The sequence below is a fragment of the Balaenoptera ricei genome, chromosome 4 (assembly GCF_028023285.1).
Source record: "Balaenoptera ricei isolate mBalRic1 chromosome 4, mBalRic1.hap2, whole genome shotgun sequence".
In the NCBI taxonomy this organism is placed as follows: domain Eukaryota; kingdom Metazoa; phylum Chordata; class Mammalia; order Artiodactyla; family Balaenopteridae; genus Balaenoptera; species Balaenoptera ricei.
This window is the reverse complement of record NC_082642.1, coordinates 8,392,059-8,409,367: the sequence shown is the minus strand read 5'-3', so window position 1 is coordinate 8,409,367 and position 17,309 is coordinate 8,392,059. Positions and strand designations below refer to the sequence as shown.

Genomic DNA, 17,309 nt, shown 5'->3' with positions numbered 1-17,309 from the left:
ACAATTAGAGCCTGTTGATCTTTACAAGACTGTACTACTGGCATCCTTTTTTTTTTTTTTTTTTTTTTTTAAATTATTTATTTATTTATTTATGGCTGTGTTGGGTCTTCGTTTCCGTGCGAGGGCTTTCTCTAGCTGTGGCAAGTGGGGGCCACTCTTCATCGCGGTGCGCGGGCCTCTCTCTGTCGCGGCCTCTCCCGTTGCGGAGCACAGGCTCCAGACGCGCAGGCTCAGCAATTGTGGCTCACGGGCTTAGTTGCTCCGCAGCATGTGGGATCCTCCCAGACCAGGGCTCGAACCTGTGTCCCCTGCATTGGCAGGCAGATTCTCAACCACTGCGCCACCAGGGAAGCCCTACTGGCATCCTTTTAATGCTGGGAGTATCGTCATATTCTTCAAGTAAATTGCCTTTTTTAACCTAAATTGACTAGAGTTGGTTCCTGTGGCTCACAACCCAGGAAGCCTTCTTCTTTAAGCCTCAACTTATGTCAGCTTTTCAGAAAGGTTTCTTTGACAATATGTATAATATAGGTCCCTCCTTTAATTCTCAAATGATTTTTCTACATATATTAAGATAAGCTTTTAGTTTAAATATGGTGAATCATATTAATAAATTTTATAATGTTATCTTAAATTCAGCATTGTTTGGTCATAGTTTTTTTTGTTTGTTTTTTAAAGCTTTGCTAGTTTTAGTTTACCAATGTTTTATTTGGGATTTTTGCATATTCATTCAAAGTTGAGATTGGCCTATGATTTTTCTTACCTGTATTGTCTTTGTTCAGCTTTAGTATCAAGAGTATACTGCCCTCATGGAATTAGTTGAATAGTTTTCACTTTTTATTCTGTGAAATGGTTTGTAAAAATTTTATTATCTATTCCTTGAAGGTATGGTGAACTTATCTTTAAAACGTTCTGGAGTTGATTTTTGGGGGGAAGGGTTGTAGATTTTTTTTGAGTGCTATTTCAATTTCCCTAGCCTGCCTAGGTTTCTTATATCTTCTCGGGTGTTTAGGTAAATTAAAACTTTTTTCCTAGGAAATTGTTTATTTGGTATTTTGGGGGGGTATTTTTTTTCATATTTATTACTTAAAGTTGTTCATAGTATTTTCTTAGAATTTTAAAAAATACTCTATCAAAAGTTGATACCTAATATTATATTTTGGTCGTATAACATGGGCTGTATGCCATGTATTCTTTTACATTTGTTGAGATTTGCATTACAGCATAATATGCTGCTATTTTGGGAAAGATTCCATGTGTGCTTGAAAAGAATATTTACAGGGTTCTCTCTGTGTTCTGTGTGTTGTCTAAATAGTCTATATTCTTACTAATGTTTTGTCTGCTGGATTTATTAGGTACTTAAAATGGTGTATAAAATTCTACTTTGATTGTGATTTGCCAACTTTTCTTTGTAAGCTAGTCAATTCTTGCTTTAAATATTTTGAGGCTATGTTTCTAGATGCATACTGGTTCAAGCTGGTTATAACTTCTTTGCAAATTTTTCCACTTATCATTCTTTTATAGTTCTATTTATCCTGATTAACAATGCTTTTGACTTTAGGTCTGTTTTTTTTCCCCCCTTGATAGTAATACAGCGACACTAGTGTTCTTTTGGTTGTTATTCCCTTTGCATATCTTTCCCCCTCATTTTACTACCACTTTTTGGTGTCCTTTAAGTTTTTATATTGTCTCGTTAAAAAGAATACAACGGACAATCTTTTAATTGGCAAGTTTACCCCATTTACCTCTTTTAGAGATTATTGATGATTTCTTCTATCTCATTTTGTATTTGCCATTTACAATACCTTTAATTTGCTCCTTTCCCACCCTTACTCCCCTGTTTTCTATTGAATAATTATGTTTTCTTCATTCCCCTTTTTACATCTACTTGTTTGAAAATTATATTCTACTTCTTTGCTCTCCATACTTTCTTGCATCTCACCCCTTATTCCTGGGTTCAATTTTCAACTTGTTGAAGACATCCTTTAAATGAAGAAACATCGTTCTTTCAATAAAAGTGTCTTAGGAATAAATGCTGTTTTTCCTCTGAAAATGTCTTCATTTTGCCTTCACTTTTAAATGATAGCTTAACTTGGCACAAATTCTAGGTTGACAATTGCAATTATTTTATTTTAGTATTTGAAGATATTTCATTGACTCCTAGTTTCTTTTGTGGCTATTGAGAAGTCAGCTGCCATGCCTTTGTATTTTATTTTTCTTTGTTTATTTAAGAACTTCTGTTTTTCTTTGATCTTCTTTAAATTTCACTACAATGTACCTAGTTATAAATTTATTTTTTGTTTCTTTAGGGTATATTCCTGGATTGGAATTGCTATGTCATAGAAAATGTTATTTTCCAGCCTTTTCAGATAATGCCAAATTGTTTCCCAAAATGACTGTCTTGATCCACATTCCTGAGTTCTTACATCTTTATATTACATATGTCATCTGAATTTTTGCAGCTTATTTTGTAATAACTTTGTCAGCAAATAGAGTAAGACTGCTTCTCAGTGAACCAAATAAGAAAGGAAAAGTTGAAATCGTATGTCAGTCATTTTATATATAAGACCGGGAAGCAACTCATCTCAAGGGAAACAATGACCAGGTCATTTTTTAAGGCATTTAGACTTAAAGAGAACTTTTTTTTTGTTTGTTTTTTTGGTCTGACCTTTCTCAATTCCTTAAACTTAGTTGAAAAATCCTTTTGATATCTTTTTTTGTGTGTTCTGAACTTTTCACTTATTTTCTTACAAGATGAATTTATTCATTAGCTTAGAATTTGGTAAAGAAATGGGAGACTTTCTAATCTTCAGCCAAAAATTCCCTGAGACAATTTTTAGAAGTTCTGTTTAGTACTTTTTCAAATGTGTATATTCCATACATATATGGATTCCTATGGATTCTTTATGGATTCTATTCCTTCTTTTATCACAGTAATAATTTTACTTTTTTCCTTTCAAAATGAAAGTATCTTTTTATCTGAGTCTAGAATTACTTTTTTCTGATTCTAAATATAATAATGCCTAGAGTAATTTTAATGTCTCTAGTTGATCTCAGTGATTAAAGAAACTGCCTGCATTCTTTTCATTATTCAGGGAAAACTACTTCTAAACCATTTTAGACAATTAGGTAATTGGGTATCTTGTCTTTTTAGTTGTTGTTGCTGTCTTACAATATATTGGAGGTAGGAAATTCTACAATTTTATATGCTATTTGTACTTTTAGGAGGATATAAAAAATAAAAAACTGTCAGACACAAAGTCCTAATTTTCTTTTGTCTTTCCAAGGAGATAATTAGTGGCTATTAGTATCATGTGCCATATTAACCCTTCATGCTCTTGAAAACCATAATTAAGATGTCTATCAACCTTACTGTCTAACCTACTTAAAAAAAATTAGTACATTTTCCCAATCTGTTTTCTTTCAGTTTGACTTCATTCATCACAGTGGGGAGAATAAATGCTTCTGCAGGGTGTAGCACAATTCTTCTGCCTAAATGCAGTACAAATAACACATTACCTTGTTTGTAACTGAAAGAACTATACCTATTGTGATCTGAAGAGCAGAATAAAGTCAGATTAAAATGTTCTGTACTCAACATGTCTTTATTTAAGGAATGAACAAAACTTTTTTTTTAACCTGTAAAATGTGGATGTTATTTTTTACTTTTTTCAATGTCATGCAAGAAATCTCTGATTTAATATAAAGCCAATTTGAGATAATTTAATGAAGAAATGCTTATAGAGATATTCTAACTATGCTTACACTAGCCTTCATAGTAATATTCCCAATTCTAACTTTTACTTATGACTTTCTTAAAGGCAGGACTGTATTAAGTATTGACTGTCTTTACAACTGATGAAAGTCTAAGGATATATAGAATATATAGTCAAAGGATACACAGAATAGGAAGGTACCTTTGATGGCCTTTACTTATTTTATTGTAATTTGATTTAAAGTTTTTTTGTATTTAAATTTTATTTGAGTAGGTAATATTCAAAAGGTTTAAAATTCTAAAGGCACAAAAAGATACACAATAGGGAGTCTTCTTCCTATTTCTCAGGTCTCCCCAGATCAATCAAGGTTACAAGTTACAGCCAAGGGTGTTCTACAGGTGTTCTAAGTGATAGCTTCCTGTCGCCCCTCCTTTGTCTAGAAGATGAGGTTGAAGGATGTGAAGCCTGTAATGGGCTCTTAAAGGCGCCTTATTTTGAAGCAGAAGCAGGGCCTGAATCTAGGTTTCCTGACATTCTAGTTCATAACTCTTCGTAATCTTTGCAGTAAGCCACATTACCTCTTTAAAATTTCTAGTTGGTAACTGGTTAATCAGTAGGGATGTTCCAGTCCGGGTAATTTAAGTTTAAAAGTAGCTTGGTTTGAAATTGGAATACCTGGGGTGCGGAGGTCTTATCAGAAAGGCGGTAGGGAACGAGATTTTTTTTGGTTCATTAAAGGAGGCAAGGGTTTTAAAAGCTGACCTAGGGTTTAATCACACGGTTTGACTTTTGCTGAGTCTAGGGGATGGCGCGCGCGTGTCAGGCCCAGAGTGCTGACGTCAGCACGGCTCCCACTCAGGCGTCGGGGGACTAGTGTTAAGCGCTCGGGCTGCTCGCACCTCTAACAACGCGACTCGGACTTTAAGGCGTTGGCCTTGGCCCCATCCATCTCGATCTCCACCTAGACACGGTGCAGAAGGGATGGGGCCTCGTCCTCACCTCTTCTGAGGGTCGGGTGAGTGCGGTGCAGGACAGAGGCGCGACGACGCCAAAGCCAGGCCCGCCCAGGGGTAGCCCGCCAGCTGGGTCTCGGGATGCTTCGGCCCAACAGCCAGAACGGGCTAGGCCAGCTAGCTCTAGCCGCTAGGTCCGATCCCCTTCTGACCCCACGGCCTCCAGTCCTGTGGGGCACACGGCAGGCGGCAGTATTCCACAGCCAATCCCCTCAGCCATCATACCCCTTTCCCCGCCAAAAGCAGATCCTTCAGCCTCGCTCCAGAAGCCCGCCCCACCCTGCCCTGCCCTGCCCTGCCCTTCCCTTCCAGAGAGGACCGGTCACGAGGCCAATAACGCGACTCCGCGGACTGGGCATCTCTCCGAACTGGACCTGAGCAAGCAGCTAGACCCGGCGTGAGACTGGGAAGGAGCCTTAGCGAGCAGCTCTGTGGCCCAATGGCTTTCCTCTACCTTCGGGTGCGGACCAATGAGGCGCGCGGGGCGGGACTTCCGCCTCGCCTCGGTGTTGTCGTCTGTGCTCCGACTCCAGGCAGTGGGGGTCGGTGCGGAGATTCAGTCATGAAGTCGCGGTAGGGACTTCTCCCGCAGCGACGCGGCTGGCGAGCCTATTTGTGTTGCGGGGTGAGGCTTCCAGGTAAGAGGCTCTCCCGCGTCGCGGCGGCCGGGCGGCGGGTTGTTCCCTGTGGGGCCTGGCCGAGAGAACACACCCCCTCTCCGGCCCTGGAGCTCCGAGGCGGCTCCGCCGCGGCTCCGCCGCTGAGCTCTTGGCTGCTCCCCTCCAGGCTGGGCGCGGAAGAAACTAGGTTTTTTTTTTTGCAAAAGGTAAAATAAAAAGCCCTGCTCTCGGAGGGCCGAGTTCCCCTCACATTCCCACCCCATGAGTTTGTGTGTATCTGAAGTTGTTGGGTTATTCGTTTTGCTTCTTACATTCCCCTCTTGAGGTGGCTGGAACCTGGGAAGATGTTCGGCGGGCTTCTCTTGGTCCAGCACTTGCCGCGGCGTCCCCGGGCGAAGTCGCTTGACTTTAGTTGGGGGAACTCTTTAGTTTCTGGAAAAAAGAGGGCAGGCGCCTCCTTTCTTTCTAACCTTCCCCCACCCCCACCCCGGAAGCTAGATAGAAGGTGGGACGTGACTCTCTTAGGGACAGATACCGCGTCCCTGCCCCCTTAAAGCTGGAAGCTCTCCCGTATTGAGTTGACCCGCACCGATAAAAGAACTCTGTCCCAGAGAGGGAGTGGGTCGACACCGAAGCCAAGCGATCCCAGAAGCACTCACGCGTATTTGGTGGCAGCCACTGAGTGTTCTCTGCCAGCGTTTTGGTAAATTCCTCTACTTTGTCCTAATCTGGCAATAGTATATCTCCAAAACTATCGTTTCATCTTCAGTTTCAGCACCGTGGGCAGCTGCTCAGGTCCTGTGTTGCTGCCCCACACTTGTCAACTCTTGTCAGTGATGCAGCAGGAACAGTGAAAACTAATGCATTCCTTTCAACAATGATCTGTTGTTCTCCAAGGAGAACATCTGCAGTTTTTGATACAATATAAATAGCTAAGATGGGTGTGCCGCCGAAGAGTTCTAGTTAGAGAAACATCAATTCAAGGTTTAAGGAAGGGCTTTCAAGGATTTCATCTATTTAAGGACAAATTTTAATGGGTCGAGGAGATTAGCTCCACTTCAGAGTAGCAAAACTGGACTGTGGTAGCAGTTTAAAAGAACTTTAAACAGGAGGTAAGAAGTGTCGTGCAGGGCCCGTGGGGATTTGGGAATCAATTTAGTGCATTGGCATTCACATGAGAAAGAAAGAAAGAAAAAAATATCAGAGAATATCCTATGGAGTAAGAGTAAATATTATTTCATGAAGCTTTTGTTTCAGGTTTTTAAAAAGAATATATGGGTGTGAAGAGGAAGATGTAAATGTATACCATATTATTGTGGATTATGGCAAAACACTGGATCCTGAATTTGGCAGTCAGGCTGGGTTCACCCTTCAGCTCTGCCACTTACTAATTCTGTGAGATTATCTGTAAATAAGGGAAGAATTGTAAGAATTAATTGAAATAAAATATGTCTGTTAAATAGTTAAGCCTCAAAGTAGTTGTTGTTTTTGTTGTTGATTTTTGGAAATGTTTGGCTAGGAGCCCAGTTATTTCTCTCTGTGTCAGGAATGACAACTGGTTTAATAATATATTTTTTACCTTTCCCTTTATTTGAAGCCAGCAGCTTCATGTCTCCATGTATAATAGTAAATCATGTGGACAAAAATGTTAATTAACAGGGTTTAATATTGAAGGATTTGGAGTAAGTTCTCATTTATCCTTGTTTAAAGCTCATTTCTCTCACGCATTTTGCAGGGGCCTAAACTGTTATTAGCATTCAGCACCCTTCGTTTGATATTTTTCTGCGTCCCAGAATAACGTAGATTTATCAGAAGTTTTTCAGGCACAATTTTAGCTAAGTAAGGGCAGGACTAAGGGTATGATAGATTTATCTTTTCGAACTAAATTGGATAGGAAGGCATTTTATGTTTTATAGTTTTTGCCATAAAGATGTATGAAATGAAATGGCTTGGTCAAATATCGTGGTATGCTTACTTCATGTTGGTATGACCTGAAAACGGTTGGTGTTTAAGTAAAAAGTATGATTTTGGACATTTTAAAATCTGGGAATATTTGGCAGAAGTTAAAATGAGTTCAGATCAAAATAGTATTTTGTACTGTTTGACATATTACTGCCATCTGGCATTGCACATAGTAGTTTCACATGACATAAAAAAGGGAAGAAAGTAAGCATTGTTAGTTTTCTCAAAAGAAAAAACAGAATTAATAGATATTTCTTTTTAATTAGAGCATGGTGGATAATCATTGTTTAAAAATTCATGTATTCTGCAAATATTTACTAAGCATATATAAAAAAATACGAAGTTTTTATAATCCTTTTACACAAAAGTTAATTTAGGAACAATGAGAACATATAATTGGTATTGTCAGTTTACATATCATAGTACATAGATAACAATAACAGTCATAATAACTAACATTGATTGTTTACTATAGGCCAAACAATTCTAAGCACTTAATATTGTCTTGTAATCCTCTTTTTATAGATGGGGAAATGAAGGCATCGAAAATACATAACTTTTTCAGTTCACACAGGTGGTTAGTGGAGCAACTGGAATTTGAACCTAGGCATCTTGACTATAAAGCCTGTCTTGTATCATGTTGTATTTAAAAATACAGAATACTGTGGGGTTATTTTGGATTCTTTACTTGCTGATGTGGATGACCTTGGGTAAGCTCCTTTGGCCCTTGGTTTCCTCAACTCCTTCCTCAAAAATATAGTATTAAGCCATTATATTTTTGTGGGGATAAGGATAATTTGTAAAGCCCTAGACAGAATATGTGTTCAATAAATCATATGCCTCAGCCTTTTTCCTTTCATACCGAGGATGTGGCCATTTGAAAAATTTGTTAGCAACTAGAGGAGGATGGGAGAAGATTTTAACCTCAGGACACTGCCGAAGCAAAGGTATAGAAATAGGAAAGCAGAGGACATTTGCTAAGGTAGTATGTTTAAGGAACAGGCTGGTAAAGGTAGATGGATACAGATTACGGGAATACTTAAAGGAACCAGGTTAAGAATTTTGTACATGATTCTTACTTGAGAAGAACCCCTCCTTATAGATATTAATCTGGAACTAAGTCCAGTGAAGGAGTGGAAGCCTGGAGGTAGGAATGTCGTGGAGTTTAATTACAGTTGAGGTTGGTTGAGGCAGGAAGTAATGACGGTGGGATTGTTGTAAAGGGTATAGAATTGAGAAATGTTAACATTGACATTGCGAACCGACATAAGTATGGGCCCTATTTTGGGGAGGATATTATGATGAAGAACAGATGTTGGTGGAAGGGGATTTAGGAGAAGGATTTATGATACAGTCTTTGGTTTTGGAGCAGAGAGTTTGTTCAGATGTTTGGAAATGTAAGATGGAAGCTGAGAGCTCTGTGTATTCCATAAAAAGGTAAGAGACCAATTACTCACATGGTGAGGAAATGGTCTAAAGCAATCATCCCTCTGTGGGTCAAAGTTTCACAGGAAGGATGTGACTCCAGAAAGTCCTCAGAAATGCAGATTTCTTACTTGATAAGGTTATATCCACTATTTTTCCCTGTAACATATTCCTGGGAGGACAGGAATAAGGTAGTGGGGAGGGAAAATTTTGGAAACCTAGCAAACCTCCCATTTATTATTTCAAAAGAGAGCCAGTAAATTGGAGCCTAGGGATTCTCACATTAAGAACTTGGAAAGACGCTGTGATTTTTATACAGTACCAGACATTTAAACACACATGTTGAACGTTGAATTGTTGGAACGTCTCCAGATTTTTTATTTGTGTCATCCCCTTTGTTACCCTGAATTGATTAATAGGATAACCTTTAAAATCAGGGAGTCTGTGTGCTTGTTATGGGGCAGCAATGAAGAGGCGACCTAGATAGATTTTATTTTACTTATAGCTGAGACTGTGGGAGAAGAACCTCAAAGGATGAGAGGAGAAGGCTGCATAGTGTGGTAGGAAGAATAGAGATTCTATGACTGAATCCTTGTGCCACCCATTCTCTGGCTTGTTTCCTCATTCTGTGAAATGATGATGATGCTAAAACCAGTTCTGGTGTGTTGTAAGCAAGAGAAACATCTAGAGCCCCTTTATACTTGAAAAAGGGCTCAGGTCTAAGTAGGAGAAGGGCCTGTGGTTTCCTTTCTTGGCAGATTTTCTAGAGTTTGGTTCAGTTGGGTAGGGCATGATGTTAAATTAGCAGTATAGTAATTTATCCATCTCCGAACTGTTTTTAGTTTCCTGTAATGCAAGTTCCGAGTAACTGACCAATCAAATAAAAAATTGGACATTAGGCACAAGCATTAGGACAAGGAAGGTTTACATATTCTCTCATCTGTCACACCATTGTTGGAAACGTTACTTGGGTTCTACTACTTACACATTTTTCTATAGCATTCTTCACTCAACAAATATTTATTAAGTATTTTCTATGTCAGGCACTGTTCTAGGCATGCGGACTACATTAGTGAACAACAACAAAAAATCCTTGCCCTCATGGAGTTATTTTCTAGTGAGAGAAATAAGGTTTATTTTATTTTATTTTTTAATAAATTTATTTATTTGTTTAATTTTGGCTTCGTTAGGTCTTCGTTGCTGCACGCAGGGCTTTCTCTAGTTGCGGTGAGTGGGAGCTACTCTTCGTTGTGGTGCGTGGGCGTCTCACTGCGGTGGCTTCTCTTGTTGCGGAGCACGGGCTCTAGGAGCGCGGGCTTCAGTAGTTGTGGCATGTGGGCTCAGTGGTTGTGGCTCATGGGTTCTAGAGCGCAGGCTCAGTAGTTGTAGCACACGGGCTTAGTTGCTCTAAGGCATGTGGAATCTTCCCGGACCAGGGCTTGAACCCGTGTCCCCTGCATTGGCAGGCGGATTCTTAACCACTGCGCCACCAGGGAAGCCCAAGGTTTATTTTAATAGTGGAAAGTAATTAGATTTTTCTTATACTATGTATTTATAAAATCACAGTTCTAAACAGGTAACAATAAGAGTACTATACCAGATTGTAACTAATTTTGTAGAGCACTTTAAAGGAAGGGAGTATATCATTCTGACTCATGTATGTCTCCCCATTTCCCCTTTTCCCAGTGAAATGACTTAGATGTATTTAGTATTCAGCAAATGTAGGTACTCATTAAATATTTATAATGGAGAGAAGAACGTTGTGTTAAGGCAAGGGCCAGATCTTAAAGATAAAGAAATCAGTTAAATGTAACAAGTATTAAGGGCTCATGTACTCACTAGATTGAGGGTAGGAAGAAAGAGAAGTGTGCTATGAATTGCAGTACGTGGCTTGCCTATGAGGTTGAAGTGGAAATAAGGTTATATTGTAGCTGAAAGCTGAAAGCATCACCATTAAGGGAATCTGGGTATCTGGGTGTTCCCCAGCTTGCCCAATAATTAGCTGTGTGACTTTGCATGAATAACTCGACCTCTCGGTTCATTTCCTCATTTGTAAAATGAGGAATTTTCCTGTTAAAAATATCTTTTAAGACTTACAAAATGTCTATTGCAGTTTCACTTTACTAATGTAGACAAAACAGAGCTGATCATGAGCTTCCATTGAATAATAATCAGACTAAATTTATGCTTTTAGTTAACAAACTAGATGTTTAAAAAATGTCTACAAAATTAATGTTATCTATTTGATGTTATTTACTAATAAGACTACGTTGTAATTTTAAAAAATAAAGCAAAATATAACCTAATATGTAGTTTCCCCTTTTGCCATTATGAAGGAAAAATTTATTTATTTATTTTCGTTGCTCATGCTTTTGGTATCATATCTAAGAATCCATTGTGGAATCCAAGGTCATGGGGATTTATTCCTATGTTTTCTTCTAAGAGTTTTATCATTTTAGCTCTTATATTTAGGTCATTGAACTATTTTGAGTTAATTTTTGCATATAGTGTGAGTTTAGGGGTACAACTTCATTGTTCTGCATGTGGTATACAGTTGTTCCATTACCACTTGTTGAAGAAAGTATAATATTATTTCCTCATTGAATGATTTTGGCACCTTTATTGAAAATTAGTTGGCCATAGAAGTATAAGTTTATTTTTGGACTCTCAGTTCTGTTCCTTTGGCCTATATGTCTGTCCTTATGCCCATACCACATTGTTTTGATTACTGTAGCTTTATAGTAAGATTTTGAAATTGGGAAGTGTGAGTCCTCCAGCTTTGTTCTTCTTTTTTAAAATTGTGTTGACTATTCAGGGCCCCTTGCAATTCCATATGAATTTGAGGATTGACTTCACCATTTCTGCATAAAAGGCTATTGAAATTTTGATAGGGAATGTATTGAATCTGTAGATTACTTTGGGTAGTATTGCCATCTTAACAATATTTAGTTTTCTTTTTGGCTGTGCTGTGTGGCTTGTGGGATCTCAGTTCCTTGACCAGGGATTGAACCCAGGCCACAGCAGTGAAAGCACGGAATCCTAACCACTAGGCCACCAGGGAACTCCCCAACAATATTTAGTCTTAAAATGCATGGGATATCTTTCCATTTGTTTAGGTCTTTGATTTCATTCAGCAATGTTTTGTAGTTTTCTTTGTACAGATCTTTCACTTATTAAATTTGTTCCTGGGTATTTTATTCTTTCAGATACTTGTATAAATGGAATTTTCTTAATTTCATTTTTGGACTGTTCATTGCTGGCATATAGAAGCACAACTGATTTTTGTGTGTAACATTAATTACTTTTAATGGTCATTTACTTTCTTTTTTACCTTTATGAGCTGGATTATATAGGTAAATAAGAAAGTGGGAGGTGGAGCACTAAAGAATTTTGATCTCTATGATGTATGATTATTCTGAATATTAATAGTATGGTATGTCCTTTTAGTATAGTGTTGAATGATTATCTACTTATACTACTGCATTCCTGGTATCATATTACATACACTTGGCCATTATAATATAGATAGAATATTTCATTTTCTTTAAGCTTGAAGAAAGGTGAGAATATATAATTTACTTTAAAAGTTAATTTTTTTGCAACTTAATTCTGATGTTATGGAGAAATCTTAGGGATAAACCATATTTATCACTCAATCTGATTCAAAGATCCATGAATAATAAAAATAAGATTGGAATGAAAGCTGATTTGAATATATAAACTATCATTTATATACATTAGTTTACCTTTCTTAGTTTTCCTTGAAAGAAGTTTTCAAATATTTAGCCTTAAAATTTCATTATGAATAGACATACTAAAAATTTCAATCTAACACGTAGTTAAATAAGTGCAAATTTATACAGTAATCAGATGGTCTGAAAGGGCTGGGATTTCATGACATACACCTGTATTTGAATCCTAGCTCCATTATTTAAGAGGTAAGTGCCATTGAGCAAGTTACTTGAAGGGGCGAATACTTTTAAAGTGCTTGCTATATCCTAGGCACTGTTATAAGCACTTTATGCTATTGATCTAAGCCTCAGTTTTCTATATTTATGGAAAGATAGTGGATACTGTTGTGAGGATTAAAAGAAATAATGCATATTAAGTACTTAGCCAGAAATGTAGTAAGCACTCAATGAACATTAGCTATTTTTATCATTTATAGCATATGTAACTTCTAACCTCACGCCAACAAAGATGAGAAACGGATAATCAGTGCTTGAAATGCACATTTATTTGGAAGTATAAATAGGAATATTCTCTCTGGAAAGCAATTTGGCAATATGTATAAAGTTTTAAATTGTTTCTTTGGTGTAGAGCTTCCACATGTAGGAATCTATACTAAGGAAATAATCAGAAATGTGGAAAGAGATTTATATTTATCATAGAATTATTTGTAATTGCAATAGTTGGATTCAACTTAGTATTAAACAGTAGGGGAATAGTTAGACAAAGTCATGATTTAGCCATATAATGTGACATTAAGCAGCTATTAACAAAATGTTTATGAAGAGTTTTAATAACAAGGGAAAATGGTACATCTTTAAGTAAAACAGCATACAAATCATAATACAGTAAATATACAAATGATGTAAAATATGGCCGGAAAAAAGACTGCTACTAGTGGTTGGATCAGAGAAGCAGAATCAGTTTGAATGATATGGGTGATATGGAATAAGGGATTAGACTTTAAGAAGTTCTGGAAGCTGGTTAAGAAGTATATTACAATGCTGTTGCCGTTGTGTCTTGTATGTTGGGTGAGCTGGGCCATTATGGGTCAGCTGGGTGGCAGTGAGGAAGGAGAGCTGAAAGTGAGGTTGGGAGAGCTAGGATATGTTAGAACCTCTGAGAACGAACTACAACACATGAGGACAAACACTCATGTTATCTATGAATGTTAACATTATGGGTAATTAGTGTTTTCTTTATACCTTCTAATGAGCATTAATTTTAATATTAGAAAAAAAATCAAACATTTTATTAGATAACAATATAGTGAATAATGTATAAGGGTTAGAGCCTGATTACAATGGCATTAACTTAAATCAGTAAATGATGGATTTACCAGGCTTAGAACTTTGATCCATGTATTACAGCTCTCCTTATAGTCTTTGCAATTACACTTTAAAAGCTAAGTTCAGTTTGTCAGGTTCTGAGAGAAACCAGTGATTTTTATAGCTGGTAAATTTTCAGTTATCTGCACTACTAATATTTAGACAAGCCTCAAATAATTTATTTTGAGCTTTGGAAGACGTATTGATTAATGTAAAATAATTTTTTAAATTTTGAAATGATCACAAGGTTCCAGAACAGTACAGGGACCTTTTTTTCCCCCCTTAATTATTTCAGAGTAAGTTGTTGACCTGATGTTCTGTACTCAGCAAATACTTTAGTGTAAGATTCCTACAAACAAGGATATTCTCCTTGGAGAAATGGCTGATTTGCGGGCTACAGCAAAAAAAGTACAGCATGGGACTAGAAAATCTTGTGCCAGGAAACAAAGAAGTGCTCAAGAATGATGGGGCCACGTCAGAAAGACACAGAAACCCATTTGAGTGAGCCTCGACCAGCTAAATTAGAGACAGTTGGACATCAAAGTAATAATTACTGTAATATGTATAACCCATTGATTAAAACAGTAATCCATGATTCCATACTAATATAAATGAATAAATTGAAAATTTGATGAGAAATGGGATAATTCCTGTGGTAGACAGAATAATGACCCCCGAAGATGTCCACATCCTAATGCCTGGAACCTGTGAATATATTTCCTTATATTCGAAAGTAACTTTGCAGATGAAGTTAAGGTCTTTGGAGTGGGAAGATTATCCTGGGTTATTCAGATAGGCCCAATGTAATCACTAGATTTCCTAAAAGTGGAAGAAGAGGAGTTGGGAATGATGTGATGTGAGAAGGAATCAATGTACCATTGCTGGCTTTGAAGAGGGAGCAAAGGGCCTGTGAGCCAGTGAATGTGGGCAGCCCCTAGAAGCTGATAAGCATAACAATCAATTGTCTAATTTTTTAAAAATTAATTAATTAATTAATTTATTTATTTTTGGCTGTGTTGGGTCTTCGTTTCTGTGCGAGGGCTTTCTCCAGTTGCGGCGAGCGGGGGCCACTCTTCATCGCGGTGCGCGGGCCTCTCACTATCGCGGCCTCTCTTGTTGCGGAGCACGGGCTCCAGACGCGCAGGCTCAGTAGTTGTGGCTCACGGGCCTAGTTGCTCCGCGGCATGTGGGATCTTCCCAGACCAGGGCTCGAGCCCGTGTCCCCTGCATTGGCAGGCAGACTCTCGACCACTGCGCCACCAGGGAAGCCCAATTATTGTCTAATTTAAAACATTTTATTTTAAAGCATACATGGATAATAGCCTAGACTAGAATAAGAAATTTGTGTGACTATTAAAAATAAATGATACTTTAAAGAGACTGTGGGTGCTCTTTCAGATTCTGCACTAATGGTTGTGATAAACACTGATGGCCATATATTCACTTTCCTTTTTCCCCTATTGTTAAGTGAGAGAAACACTGTCTTATTTAAATACTGTTGAGAACAGAAAGATGACTGTGTAAATTATCAATTTATTTTCTTTCTGCTCCAAACTAACCCTTCAATACCTGCTCTGCAGTAATGGACTGGACTCGAAGCATTTCTCCTTTATAAAGAGCATGATGTTAAGCTTTACTAAGTGCTGAAGGGGTCAGGATGCTGGAGGAGAAGGGGTTTTTTCCTTTCTAGTTCCCTTGAGCTGTGTCTGTCCTGTCCCCCCTCCTCCACACACTCCCCTCCCCCCTCCCCCACCTTCCAGGGACATTGGGGACATCTGGTGGTGCTCTACCTCAGCTATGTGCCCAGAGTAAACAGGCCCTCACTGCTCCTGCAGTCCCAGTCTAGACCTGGTGACCACCTTGCCACGGGCCTTCTGAAGTGGACACCATGCTCCTCAGGCCTCATGCCTCCAGTGCCTGACTGGACCTCTGCGTGCCTGCCCGCCAAGCTCGGCTTGCCTGTACCCCGGGGAGTTGTTTCCTGCAGTTCTCCTGACGTGGGTACTGTGCATTCTAGGCCTTGTGCCTGCAGCAGTCTCCTGACTACCTCTGCACACCTGCTCACCAGCCTCAACAGCTGCACTCCAGAGAATTGTTTCCTGCTAGTCTGGCAACGGTGGACCTGCTCTGGTTTGGACAATCCAGTGAAATTCTCTGTTATCTAGTGTGCTGCAACCATAGCTTCTCCAATGAGAAACTCCAGCCTTGAGGAGGGAACCCTTCCTCCAAGTTTATCCTTTTTGGGTACTCTCCCTCAGCCTTATTTTTCCCATCAGAGTTTAATAATTATTTATCTTCAAAAAATTCAAAACAGGTTTATTGACTTACAATTGGCATATAATAAACTGTACATATTTATTTATTTTTGGCTGCATCGGGTCTTAGTTACAGCGCGTGGGCTGTTCGTTGAGGCACGCGGGCTTCTCTCTAGTTGTGGCATACGGGTTTTCTCTCTCTGGTTGTGGCGTGCGGGCTCCAGCGCTTGTGGGCTCTGTAGTTGTGGTGTGCGGGCTTAGTTGCCCCGTGGCGTGTGGGGTCTTAGTTCCCTGACCAGGGTTCGAACCCGTGTCCCCTGCATTGGAAGGCGGATTTTTTACCACTGGACCACCAGAGAAGTCCCAGACTGTACATATTTAAAGTTTATGCTTATTAGCTTTGACATATTTATATAACTCTGAAACCGTCACCATAATGAAGTTAATGAACATATCTATTGCTCCCAGAGGTTTCCTCATGCCCCTTTGGAATCCCTCTCTCTTGCCTCTTGCCACCCCTCATTATATCTTTATAGTTACTATCCTATCATAGTTTAATTATTGTTTGTGTTAAACACTCTGTTTAATTTACTATAGTTTCTCTTTCCTGATTGAACTGTTGATATAGAGTTGGTGCCTAGAGTGGTTCCAGGAAATAGACCTAAAAATTTGAGGTTTTGGTATTGCTTTGGTCATGCCTTTGAACCTGAGCGCAGTGCTGAGTTCTTTACCAACGGAAGGGGGATGCTAGTAATCCATGGCATCATAATTAATAAAGGTATCATCTCTGACAGATTGTGATATCTTGCCAATTGACCCAAATGCCTGGGAGCCCACATGGCTGCTGCATCTGACCTTTACAGCAATAATGATAACTATGAGGACTGTAGTGTAGGATGGAATCTTTTGAGTGTAATTGAGTGCTTAAAGAGAGAAAATGTTGGCTTGGATTTAACTCATAGCTGAAGATCTGCCCTTTTTTTCACCAGTTTTTTATTGCACACTTCACTTAAGAAGAAATAATTTCATCTTCTCCAGATTGTGAATAGACTTGTGAATTATAAAACCTTGTGGCTTGCTCATTAAGAAAACATTGTTTTTTTGTTTTTTGTTTTTGTATGAGAGTAATGCATGCTTAGAGAACTTGAGTAGGTGGAACAGATTTCTGTTAAGATTTCTGTGTGTTTTCTTCTAGGTTTTTGTTTGCTATATGTTATATAAAATGAAATAGACTTTAGGAAGTTTTAATTGTTTATTCTGA

The 17,309-nt window shown here is 38.5% G+C and overlaps 1 protein-coding gene across 1 annotated transcript in view; it reads left to right on the top strand.

Annotated features, from left to right (window-relative positions):
• Nucleotides 1–5,235: 5,235 nt before the first annotated feature.
• Nucleotides 5,236–17,309, top strand: part of RNF13 (ring finger protein 13) — a 143,528-nt gene continuing 131,454 nt past the window's right edge. The window contains exon 1 of the mRNA XM_059920114.1: nt 5,236–5,367. The gene's annotated coding sequence lies outside the window, so the exon portion shown is untranslated. The remainder of the gene's footprint in view (nt 5,368–17,309) is intronic.